The following is a 13,966-nucleotide window of genomic DNA, read 5'->3' on the forward strand; positions in this document are numbered from 1 at the left end:
AAATCGTATAACCAAAGGAGAAAGAGGGAAATTTTGGAACCAAGAAGTTGTACTAGTGAATGGTGAGAGAAAAAGAGAGAAAGTGATAACTATATATTGCATTTTCCAGTTCATGTCAGATTTAGAGACTTTTGAAGATGTTATCTGAGGTTCCTAGCCCCTTCTAGTAAAGAAAAACTTGCTATGTCCTCCCCTAAAATGTTACTTTGGTGTCTGTTTGGATGTTTCATGTATGAGTTCCAGTCTCTCATTAAGCAGCTGCTCTTCTCACCTTATTCTGAGCAACAAATGTTGATTAAAATTGTGTGATCATAATGTACATGTATGTTTTAGTGATTGTTCCCAGTTCTACTTTCTGGAATAGTTGTGTTGGAGCCTATGCCTTGGGAAACCTTCTAGATATTTTAAAATGGAGAAATACTTTTTATCATCTCACATGGAAAAATATAATTTCTATGTATCTAAAACAGAGAAGAAAGTTAAGATTACTCTGTGTGGACCCTGCAATACTTTATATTTGCTGCCATGGAAACCTAGCTATGAAGCTGTTATGACCTCATAATTAAGTTCATAATGTGTTCAATTGGCCTTTTTTCAGTGGTCTGGGGATGGAACCACTACTAACAAGGAAAAGTATTACCTTACTTTCTGAATAAACGCATTCTGTGTTCTAACAATATAAGTCATCTGGGAAAGTGATGCATCTTTAAGAAGGGCTGCCTACACTGCAGTGGGCCAGATACCTGCAAGGTAAAATAGAATTGATATTTCTTGGAATATAAGCATTGTATGTATATTTGTCACTGCAATCTGAAAGTTAATGTAACTGTATTACACATTGGCCCATATTATTAAAACAATGGTCAACTATGTATTCAAGATTTTTCTTTGTGTTTCTTTCCTCCAGGCCATTTAAGTCTTCCTTCCAAAACAGAAATAAGAAATATTTTGGTTAGAAGTAACATATTTAAAAATACAAATCAAAATTATCAAAGCTGAGCTCTAATGAAATAAAATTTGTTTCCCCATATTTTCTATAAATAACAAAACGGACTCTTCCACCAAATCTCTTTCCTAAGTATCTGATGCCATAAAATAATCTGGAAATCTCATAATTTTAAAAACTACTAAAAATGAGGATACAAACCAAATAAAATCTTTTTATCTGCATTATTCAACTTAGAATATTTCCAAAGATACACAGCTACTCTCACATGCATGAATTTATTCAAAAGCAATCATGAAGTGTTCGTTGAATGCTTACTGTGTATCAAGTTCTGCCATAGGTGCTGGCTACATAATAGAGAACTAGAAGACTTTGTTCGTGTCTATGTTGCCTGACAGGAAAGATAATTTATAAACAAGGAAGTTTGGGTTGAATTACAGTGTGGATTGAAGTAGGGGTCATTCTAAGAAGGTACTGCATGGAGCATGCACTAAGGGGAGTGAAAGTCAAAGGCATGCTCAGGACACAAATTTTCGGTCAATGCAGCAGAACTAGGCTGGAGATTGAACCGTAGCCAATCATTAGGGAGCATATGAGAGTTTCATTTATGGAGCATTTTAAAATTCTTTTTCAAACACAATTTGCCATGGTTTGCAATAAGGGATGGATACATAAACCATAAAAATATAGTTAATCTCCCCTGCATTATGTTGCTCTTTAGAAAGACTGACCATTGTTTGGCAACTGGGAACTTGGTTCTCAGAATTTTTTATAAATTGTTAACTGATGTACGTATCATACATATGGAACACCAAACACTATGCCACCTTTTTAGATTTTTATGCAAATAATATGGTTTGTGGTGAGCACCTGTTTTCCTTCTGAGAGTGTGGATTTTGGAAATCTTGACTGGGCATGTAGGCAAACAAGGCTGATATGTCTTCTCTTCTACTGATATATCTGTGTAGCTTTTTGCTGCAATAAACCATAGTGATGAGTGCAGTTTCCTCTGTGTTCTATGAATCCTTCCGGTGAGTCACAAAATATGTGGGTAGCCTTGGGGCCTCTTAAATATAGAAACAAAAATATTCAAGTCAATAGAAATACATAGAAAACAAGACTAAGGAAGAGTGTGATATGTCACCTTGTTTACCTTATAGGTTAAAGTCATTTTCAGGCATGGATTAGTCAATCAGCTTTGAGATTCTTGGCAACAAAAGCAATAAAGGAAATTTGATTATCTAGCCTACATTTTCAGATAGGACAAAGCAACTAATTGTGAATAGTGATGATTCCTAAGCCAGTAAACTATCAGATAATATTTTTCATGTAGAAATAGTTCGAGGGAGTGTGTCTTTTCTTGAGACATTTATTTCTATGGGTTTTGGTGACACTTTTCTGACATACTTTGCAACTCACTGGAAATACTTCTTCTCAGTAAATTTTTCAGGTTCTTGGGACAGTGTTGAGTGGAAAATATACTGGTTCTGTACTCATTAAAAAATCTACAAAAAGAATCCCAAAGCACATCACATACAGTAAATTTGTTAGGCTTACTATAGTAAGAAAAAATCATCTTAGCGAGTTCTCAAAATGGAACAAATTAGGGAGAAGTAATTACTGGGCCTTAACTGGGTGGTTATAAAGTGGTCATGCAAGGTGATACAACAGGGATTGGGCAAAGATTATGATGTATCAATTTTGGATTGGTAGGGCAGTGAGTAGGGCTTTTCAAGTGAGCCTGATAAGAAGCTGATTTAGTTTTCATAGCTTAATTTTTCAGGAGTCAGTACAATTGATGATTATTATTTATAGATTTAGTAGATGTGTATTTTTCTACTCAGTAAATTTTATTTTAAAGCCCAATCAATGCTTTTGACACTTTCAGAATCACTTGTGGCCAATACAAAATGTGTATTTATTCCCAGATGAAGTCTAAGAAGTAACAAGTCTGATTTCTTTGTTTCAGCTCCCATATTCTATAGTCCATTTAATGCCATTTTCTCCATTTTTTGTGCTTTTTGTTAGTGATTTCATTGTATAAAATGGAACCCAAGCATAAAGCTAAGCATGGCAAGACTGTGATGTGCATTATGGAGAAAATTTTTTAGATAAGTTTTGTTCAGGTATTAGTTATAGTGCTCTTGGCGGTATAACCCCATTGTAGAGGAATGAATAATCTCTACATATCTGTGTGTATAATACCATTTTTTCATCACTGGGACAAAATACTTGACAGCAATGTCTTAAAGGAGGGGAGGTTTATTTGGCTCTTGGCTTCGGAGGATTCTCTCCAGAAGTCCCCTGGTATAAGGGTGAAAACCTGCTCAACCCAGCATGAGTTAGGGACAAGAAAATACATTCCACTTCACAACCCTGGTGACCTACCTCCTCCATCCTGGACAGACCTCCTAACAGCGCCAAATGGATCCAAAGATGAGTACACAACCCTCATCATCCAATAACCTTCCAAAAGCTCCACTTCTGAACACATGAGACTTTTGTCAGAAATTTTAAATCTAGACCATAACTGTGTGGGTGTGGGTGTATGTGCACACACGCATGGTCCTATCTCTAGGCTTACACTTACCAAGTCTTGCATTTCATCTGGAAGAATCATAATTAAGAAATTCAGCTTTTATAGTAACTATATAGAGCATAACTAGTGCAATTAATGATAATTGTTTCTGTTTTATTTTATTTTTAAATGGGTAATAGAGGAACAGTAAATGATGCTGTTTTCAGTTAACTGAGACATTTCAACTATGTCATAAGACACTGATTTCTTTAGTTTTAAGGGTTTGTTCAAGGCATGAGTTGACATGAGTTGTTTGGTTACTCCTACAGTACACAACCTTATTTGAGAATCTTAGAAAGGATATTCAGTTGAGCTGAGAATACGTGTCGCATTAAGTCCTCTGAGAGTAGGCTTTGTAATTAACAGTACATTGAACACAATCAAAGTGATGATTTACCATGTGGGCACCTGATTCTGTGGTGGCTGCAAAGGGTACTCTAGTAGGAGACCAAATCAGTACCCAGGTGACTACTTCTAGTTGGCCTGCTTTCTATAATTTAGAGCTTCATCAGTCTTTTGAAAATATTTTTATGTCAAAAATTCATTTGTATTTTAAAACCATTCACATAATATTTAAGTAGATTTCAACTCTTCAAATTATTTTCATAGCTGTAAAAATATGATTTAACATTTTTATTAATAATTGTTTGAAGGTTCTCATTGAAGATGACTGTGAATCATTTAAAGAGATCATCATTAAAAAGCAATTACATGTAACAATCACAAGTATATAACCTATTATACAAAGTTACATCCACAGAGGCATACTCAAGTTTTCCATTAAAAATATAAAAATATTTCATATAAAAGCTTTATCTAAATTCAATATTTAGTATTCTTTTTTTTTTCAGTACCAGGGAAATATTTAGTATTCTTCCCAGTGCTTTGTATTCAATTTTTCTTGTCTTAGGTGTGGATTTGTTTCCTTCCTGTTGAAGCTTTCCTGTCTGCCACCTTTTTCTAAGGTGTGTTGCATATTAATGGCTCTTAATTGAGTCTCTGCTTAAAAACTTTTCCTCCCACAAGGAAAGATGCCTGCCAAAAATTATATAATCTTCCCATAGATCAGTTTCATCCAATAAATAATTCATAGGGAAGTATAAAGACTGGGCCTTCTTGCCACATTTTGGAAAAACTCTGAAGGATTACTCCAGTTACCCATATGATTCCCCAATATCTGTGTTATATTACATCATAGTTTGACTTCTCCCTCTGCCTAATTCTCTTTTCCTAACTCTGTTACAGGAATTAATCCCAAGAGCATATCCCAGTTAACCTGCATGCTAATCTCTGACTCAAAAATCTGTTTCCCAGGGAAACCACTACATATGAGTCTAAGGATAATTATATAATATAAAGCAAAAGTAGTGAACTTGAATTTATTAAGTTCTTTGTAGCCTTAATTCATACAAACTCACCATGATGTGCTGCTCAGATTTTATCATTTTTTTGTATCATATTATGAAAAATTATAGAAGTGTCATTGTGAGAAAAGATGATCCACAGAGATCTTTTTTGTTCTTAGGATATTTAATACTCTTGATATTCAGGCGACTTCTGAATGTATATACAGAGCCCAATTTTCTTTTATAATAGCCATTAAAGTCTGGATTTCTAAGTGCCTCTATGACAGTTTACTGTGTATTTCTCAAATGTTTTCTGAATGCAGCATATTTAAATTGGACCCTCTTCCTAAGACTTGACCCTCCAGCAACTCTTTTTCACAAGATAAAAGGTACTACCAACAGCCATTAGCTATAGAAAGAAATCTGAATCCCATCTCTAACTTCACCTTTTTGTTTTTGTTCTGAAATCCTGTCCACAGACACATAAGAACTTTCTGTCTTTCTCTTCTTTCACTAGGTCACCTGTGCTCTGATTAGGATGTACAAAGCAGCTTTCTCAATGGTTGCCATTCAGGTACTCATGCTTTTCCACCCTTCCTTGTGTAGTGGAAACAGCGATATTAAAATATTAATAATATCAAGCATATATTATGCTAAATATATTTAAATGACTTCCTTTGTCTTAAGATAAAAATTAAAACCTTAACATTGAACTAAAAGTCACCTACATCTGGCGCCTGCCTGCCTCTTGCGCTAAGCTACTAAGAGTCAACATGTCCCTTCCCTTCCATTAGTCTCCTACTGTCCTATTAACAAACTAAGCTCCTTTCTTGCCCCTAATGTATTGTACCTTTTATCTTTTCTGTCTAATGTGCCCTGCATGGTCCCATTTAGAATGTGATTAAAGTTTTATAATCTTAGGGGCTTTATTGAGCCTAAATGCCATTCCTTCTTTAGGTAGCTCTCCTCAATCATCACCTCTAAAGTTACTGGTCATTAATTTTCTTTCTGGTTTTGGCTATTTTACTCATCATAATTTCAAATGCTCTCTTTTTTCCCTTTATTTATTGTTTTTGGTTTCTTATGATGATAGCTCCCTGAAGAAGGAGTTTATTTGACAATTTACTGGCATATCCCTGGTACCTAACATAAGCCTTGGTGCAGAACGGAGTTTCAATAATATATTTTGAATCAAAGCATGATTAATGAATTGAAGAGTGCAACTCATGACTATATGATATGCTTCATTTGTAGTCGTTGACTTAAATGGCCTGACTTGTAAACTAATTAGGACAAGGCACTCATGGAAATGATATTTCTCATATAAAATCCCATTAACTTGGTACTTTCCTTTAGCAAGAAGTGCAAAATCTTTAGAGAAAAATATATCTCAAAATATAGAATTGAATAGCAATTCTGAGGAATCAACTGAGCATGATGTCTTTTCATAATTTAAGCATTGGTTGGGATTTGAATTTTGGAGAAAATATAAATTTAATCACAGACATCAAAACAAGCAAGAAAAATACAACAGACTATTAAATAGAAAAATTGACTGAGAAAGTGCAGGTATAAGTTTCAAGTCAACTGTCTCTTTTGACTCTAGTCATGAAATAAACTATTTAGGTATGGTCATTAGTTGACCAACATTGTCTGCAAATCATTGCTACTTAAAAATCATAGAGCAAATTATTGGAGATATAATTAAAAGTAAAGGGTTCTGTCTTCTAAGAACTCAAAGTCAGTAGATGAGATAATCAAAGATATCCATAAATCTCCTCAAGAAAATTTAGAAGCTTCTATATTTGATCAACAAAACATGTTCAACAGAATTTGATCCAGAATTAAGATTTACTCCATAATAGTAACTATGTCTAATAAGTCCTATCTTGATGTGGATATGACAAACTATAGCATTCTCAACTTTAAGTAAATTTGTATTATTCAGCTTTCCTGCTGATGGAACACCATATACAACACCCACAACTTACAGGAGACTTAATTTAGCTTATGGCTTCAGTGGATCTAGTGCATGGTAAGCATGATTCAAGGCAGGAACATCATGGCAGAAACGCAAGTTTGAGTAAGGCTCTTCAGTTTACGTTGACAGGGATATAGAGCAGGAGAACAGCACCAGAGAGGAAGGGCCCAGGTGCCAGATAAATACCCAAAGTTTCATCTACTAGATCCACCATGACACAACTAGAAGTATGCTCCACCAACCCACTGGGCAGATCCCAACCAATTAAGTTGACCTAATGACTGTACCATGTGGTATATTGAGATGCAAGTGTAAATGTATTCTGTGTATGGTAGGCATGATCATTGGGACCCAGAAGCTTCAGACTCCCAAGTTTCTTCATGATTCCCACTGCCTGATATTTAAGCCCTTTTGTTGAGTATGGACAGGATCTGAGGCTTGTTTCTCAAAAACAGATTATAGCAAAGCAGTTAGCATGTACATGACTATATTTGTGACCACATAATTATGCTACACAGAATTACAGTGCCCATCTTTCTTTACACTCTTCCTGTCTTTTGCTAGCATGATGAAGAAAATGACTTTTTTGGAAGCCCACATGGCAAGGAGCTAAGGGTACTGCCTATAGCTGAAGGAAGCCTTTGGTTGAAAATCAGGAAGAAATGAAAACCTTCAATCCTAAATCACAAAATTGAATTTTCCTGTCACTCACATTAATGGGGAACCCGGTCTTCTCATGGTTAAATATCAGAAAACACTGCAGAACTGGACAACATCAGAATCACAGACTTATGAGATTAGAATCAAAAACTGCCAGGTGAATCATGCTGTTGACATCTGAACCACAGAAATTATGAAATTATAAGCATGCATTTTTTTAAACTACTTAGTTTGTGGTAACAGTGTTATATAACAATAAATACTATCAGAAAATTTTTCTGCATTCTCCCAGGACTACTTCATTTTCTTGGACTCCTGGGCCAAGTATTTGTGTTTAGCAGCTTAACTTAAAACCCTGATTTCTGCAAGTTATTCTCTTCACCAAATTCATAGGCAGGAGGTACAGGTACAGATTTCAGTACTCCTCATGGAGTCCAGCTTATCCTCATTATGATCCAGGCTGCTTATAATCTTCCACTCCCATTCTCTCTGGGAAGCCCAGTGAATAGTCTATGTGCTAGAAACTGGATTATGTGTTGGGACATGAAAATGGCTATGATATGACTACTCCTCTTGATGAATGAGCCAGTGAGGAAGCCCAACAAAATATGATAATCCAAAGTGAACTGCAATATAAGGTTTTGTGTAGTTATAATGAAAACATGACCATAGTGTCATGGCAACCCAGAATGATGCTCCCAACTCCCACTGAAACATGAGGAAAGATTGGCAGAGGAAGTATTTGATTAGCAGGGCTAGAAAACAGATGGAGATAGTGTTGGGGAAAAGATAATGGTAGGGTAGAAAGGCAGTGTTGATGTATTGATAAAAGCAGTGAGACAGTCTCAGAAAGGATTTTATAATCAATTATAATTTCCATAAAGTTGATTCTTAGTGTGCTGGGGTTATAAGAAAACCATTCAGTGATGGATTACACAAGACCCTCTATGCTAAAGTAAGGAACTGCAATATTTTGCTGTTGATCACAACAAATTATTGGAAGTACTTCAGGGAGGTGACTCTACAAGCAATATAGAAAAGCAACTGGGGATTGTGGAAGTCTGGTAATGGAGAAACAACTAAATTATTTTATAAATCACCAGGGAAAGAAGGATTACAGGCTCAAGAAAGGCACATGGAGGTGGAGAGAAGTAGAAAGAGACATTTATAAGATGGAATCATAGAATTTAATTGCTGAATTGTAAGTATGGGAATTATGGATATTTCGATGACTATTTGGCAAGTTTTGTAGTAAGAGATGGTACAGATGTGATGTATTTGACTGCTAATAAGGACTCTGCAGACTTGAGGTCAGAGAGTCTGAGAGAGAGGATAGGGTATCTTTTTATCATCTTATCACTTTAGTATATTTAACAGATTAAAAAAGAAAGGGAAAATTTTGTCAAGTCTGACAATAAATTAAGAGTAGGCCTATTGGCACAATTGGGATCTAGGATGATGAAAGATGAAATTTGAAGTAATGCTTGTGGAATATCTTTTCCTTTAAGAAAATATAGCTAGGAGCAAGGGATGTCTTTCTATTTTCTTGTATCCTCTTTGATCTCTTTTTTCAAAGTGCTGTAGTTTTCAATGTAGAGGTCTTTTGCTTCCTTTGTTAGATTGATTCCTAGATATTTCATTTTTTTGGATGCTATTGTAAAAGGAATTATTTCCCTAATTTCTCTCTCAGTGAGTCCATTCTTTGTGTACAAGAAGGCTGTTGTTTTTGAGTGTTGACCTTGTATCCAGCTACTCTACTGAATCTGTCAATTACGTCTGGAAGTCTTTTGGTGGAGTTTTTTGGGTCTTCTATGTAAAATATCACATAGTCAGCAAATAATGACAGTTTAACTTCTGCCTTTCATATCTTTATTCCTTTTATTTCTTTTTCTTTTCTAATTGCTGTGGCTAATGTTTCCAGAACTATATTGAACAGGAGTGGTGATAGCGGACATCCTTTCTTGTTCCTGATTTTAGCATGAAAGTTTTCAGTTTTGGACCGTTTAGTATGATGTTGGCTGTTGGTTTTTCACAGTTTGTAATACCTAAAACTTGGAAGCAGCCCAAGTGCCCATTAACTGGAAACTGGATAAAGAAGATGTGGTTTGTTTATATAAAATGGAGTACTACTCAGTCATAAAGAATGAGAAACTAGAGTCATTTATAGCTAAATGGATGCATATCGAGGCCATACTCTTAAGTGAAATAAATAGGAGACACATGTGTAACTACCGAATAGTTTCTCTAGTGTGAGAAACTGAAAGTGTAAATAAGGGTTAAAATGATTAAAATGAATAATTGATAATTTGAAATAGGAAAAAATGTTCAAAGAGGTAGGGGTGAAGGGAGGAGAAGGGGAAAGGAAAGAAGGGAAAGGAAAAATTATGAGAAAAGAAAAAAAATGGGAATGATGTCTAGGTAAATAGGGAAGGGTAGAGGGGGTGAAGGGCACACAGGTAATGGGGAAAAAATAAGAGTCAAAATACACCATGTACAGGTGCAAACACCCAATAATAAATGTAAATGTATTGTATACCTAAAATGTAACAATGAAAGAACTTAAGATTAAAAGAATTTAAGCAAAAAAAAAGAATTAAAAAAAGAAAATATAGCTAATGCTTTCCAAAATTTAAATATAATGTGTTTGATAAACTATGGAGAAATAAAAAACATCATACAGGTTGAACGCAGGAACATAATCATGCAGCCACCTAGGAAGATACCATTTCCATATGATCCAGCCATTATACTTCTAGATATATACCAAAGAAAATGAAAATCAGTGTCTACACAGTCATTTGTATCACATATTTTCATATTCACATGATTTATAATAGCTAAAAATGAAAATAATCCAAGTATCCATCATCTGATGAAGGGACGGAATATGCAATGAACAGACAATAGTATATTATTCACTTGTGAGTAGTAATACAGACTCATACTACATTATAGATAGACCTTAAAAACATTGTGCTGAATGGAAGAAGTCAGACACAGAAGACCATATTTTATTTAATCGCATTTATGTAAAGTGTCCAGAATGGCAAATCCACAAAGATAGAAAGTGGATTAGTAGATGTCAGAAGCTGGAGATAAGAGAGAACTGGGAGCAACTGGTAACGTGCTCAAATTTTCTTTTGGGGGACAGTGAAAATATTTGAAAATTGTACAGTGTTGATAAATACATTACTCTCAATGTGCAGAAATCACTGAATTAGGGTGAAATTTGTGATATGGGATATATTGTGTGTGTAACGGAGAGGAAGAGAGGAAGCTGTTACAGAATTTTTCAAAAGAGCAAGTTGTTCAGAGGCTACCAATTTGATGCCTTCAAATTTTTTCAGGAATCTTCAATAATAACAATTCTAAGAGGGACGCCGTAGCAACGTTACAAGCTCAGAATCAGCCCACTGCAGACAGGCAGGTCTGTGGTCACCATAGCAACGTCGTGAGTCACGCGGGCTGATTTGGCACGTTCTGGGCAACTCGTGATGTTGCTATGGCGTCCCTCTTACAATTGTTATTATTGAAAATTCCTGAAAAAATTTGAAGGCATCAAATTGGTAGCCTCTGAACAACTTGCTCTTTTGAAAAATTCTGTAACAGCTTCCTCTCTTCCTCTCCCTTTCTCTTACACAATATATCCCATCTCACAAATTTCACCCTAATTCAGTGATTTCTGCACATTGAGAGTAATGTATGTATCAACACTGTACAATTTTCAAACATTTTCACCGTCCCCCAAAAGAAAATCTGAGCACGTTATCAGTTGCTCCCAGTTCTCTCTTATCTCCAGCTTCTGACATCTACTAATCCACTTTCTATCTTTGTGGATTTGCCATTCTGGACACTTTATATAAATGTGATTAAATATAATATGGTCTTTTGTGTCTGACTTCTTCCATTCAGCACAATGTTTTTAAGGTCTACCTATAATGTAGTGTGAGCAATCCACTGGACAACCCCCCCGCCCCCTCTTCTCTCTACAGCCACCTGGTTCCACACTACAAAGACACAGAGGACACCGGGCCACCAGAACACTGTACTGGGTAAGTTGGAGTCATCTTTACCTCTCAGCAGGACTGGGACTATCTTCAGGGGAAGGGCAGCTGGAACCTGCAATACAATTCTGCAGGGTTCAATCCTACAAGAGGACAGGGAGCTCAACTTGGGACTTGCAGCCAGAAATCTGCCTGAATCTCATGGGTCTGTGACTGGCTTGCTGAGGCTCATTGACTTATATCTGCACACTGCAACCCATGTTGTCTGTTGTGACACAAGAGACATACCCTGAAAGAGGCCCTTCATCTTCATGGTTACTTTTTATTCCAAAAATTAGTTTTGTTATTTTTTTTTCTCTTTTCTTTTCTTTGGCACCTCTTATCTTTAATTTTTTTCCCTACTCTTTGCAAACATTTGTTTTTCTCTCCTTTTTAAATTTTCTTTTCTTCTTTCTTTTCTCTTTCCTTTCTCTCTCTCTTACACTCACTCTCTTGCTCTCCCACATTGTTCATCTTCCCTTTTTGTCCCTGTTTTGGTCCTCATTCAGAGTTCGTCTTTATTTTCCTAGTATTCTCTTTATCCTTCTCACCTGTGTCCTCTGACCACACTGTTAACCTTCCCCTATCCTTCTTCCCATCTATCCTTCCCTCCCCAACCCCTTCTAACTCCCAATCCCAAAGGGTAAATTTGTTATGTTGAAGAGTTTATTCACTATGTATTGGGTTGGTCCTTGATCTTGATTCAATTCACACTCCTAAAGGTGATAGATTAATAACTACCACAAAATGTCATTTTCAAAGATGTACTTGATGCAATGGTGTTGCTGATTGTATCACTTGGGCTAAGGTGTTGGTATTGATCTAGTCAATGAACTTTCCTAGTATAAGGAAAATGAGATAGCCTTAGATTCATTAGAGACTCAAAACTTAAAGACCAGCCATACCTGGAAGACACCTCTGAGAAGCAATCATTTCATAAGGGTTCTAATTACAAGGAACAAAGATACCTACATTAAGAAATTTCAAACTATCAACCCAGGAGTTAAACCAAGGATAGTACCAAAAACAAAAATGAGAAGACATTTAACCAAGGCACAAACTCAGACTTCCACCCCACCAAGGGTAAATCCTGGGGGAAATGAGATGGAAAAGTCCCATAACCAATCACCTGGATACCCTGAACTGATAGCACAGGAAGTAGCAAAACAGATGAATGAGGCTCTAGAAAAATTCAAAGCAGAAATAATCTCCCAGATATCCACACAAATGGTGAGCAGAGTGAAAGACATGATTAGAGGATCTAGAACAGAAACAGATAAAAAAATAGATGAGCTCAGAAACATGGTGGAAGCCATGAATACCCAGCATAAGAAAGAAATGGAAACCATGATCACTCAACATAAGAAAGAAATGGAATCCATGAAGCAGATTCAAACAGATATTCAGGAGATCAAAAACTCCATTGAAAGTATCCAGAGCAGACTAAGGGAATCTGAAGATAGAATATCAGATATAGAAGACAGGATTGCGGTTAGAGACTGTGAAAATAGAGATTTCTAAAAAATAGTAAGGGACTACTAGAAATCAATCCAACAGCTGCTAGATGATGAAAAGAAGAATAACATAAGACTGACAGGAGTCCACAACAAAACAGGAGAAAGCACAATTGACATAAAAAAACTGTTCACAGAAGTAATAGTGGAAAACTTCCCAGACAGAGGTAGAGAATTGGACATACAGATAAGTGAGGCATACAGAACTCCAACTAGCCATGATCAAAAAAAAAAATCTACATCTAGACATATAATAGTCAAGATCCCAGAAACCCAACAGAAAAACAAAATCCTACAAGCAGTTAGAGAAAAGAAACCAATCACCTACAAAGGAAAGCCCATCAGAATCACAGCAGACTTCTCAACACAAACCCTCAAATCAAGGAGAGCCTAGAGTGAAGTATTTCATGCCTTAAAAGAAAATAACTTCCAATCTAGTTTGTTGTATCCTGCAAAATTATCTTCAAAATGAATGGGGAAATTAGATACTTCCACAACAAAGAACACCTGAAAAATTTCATGAACACCAAACCAGCACTACAAGCAATTCTAAACAATATCCCAGAAAAATGCAATGAAGGTCACAACTTCATGAGGCCCGACAGAGGGAAGCCACCAGGGAAGGTAAGAAACTAAAGGGAAAGGGGGAAAAAAAAACTAAGAAATAAAAGAGCCAACAATAATAAAACATCATGAAAAGGATGAGTAAATATCTATCAGTTATAACTATCAACGTTAATGATCTCAATTCACCAATCAAAAGAAATAGACTTACAGAATGGATTAAGAAGCAAAATCCAACAATATGCTGTATACAAGAAACACACCTAGCTAAAAAAGAAATACATAGATTGAAAGTAAAAGGATGAAAAACAGTTCTCCACACCACAGGAACCCA

The sequence above is a fragment of the Heterocephalus glaber genome, unplaced genomic scaffold (genome assembly GCF_053883595.1).
Source record: "Heterocephalus glaber isolate CG9 unplaced genomic scaffold, H.glaber_assembly_v1.0 deba00000331, whole genome shotgun sequence".
NCBI classification, from domain to species: domain Eukaryota; kingdom Metazoa; phylum Chordata; class Mammalia; order Rodentia; family Bathyergidae; genus Heterocephalus; species Heterocephalus glaber.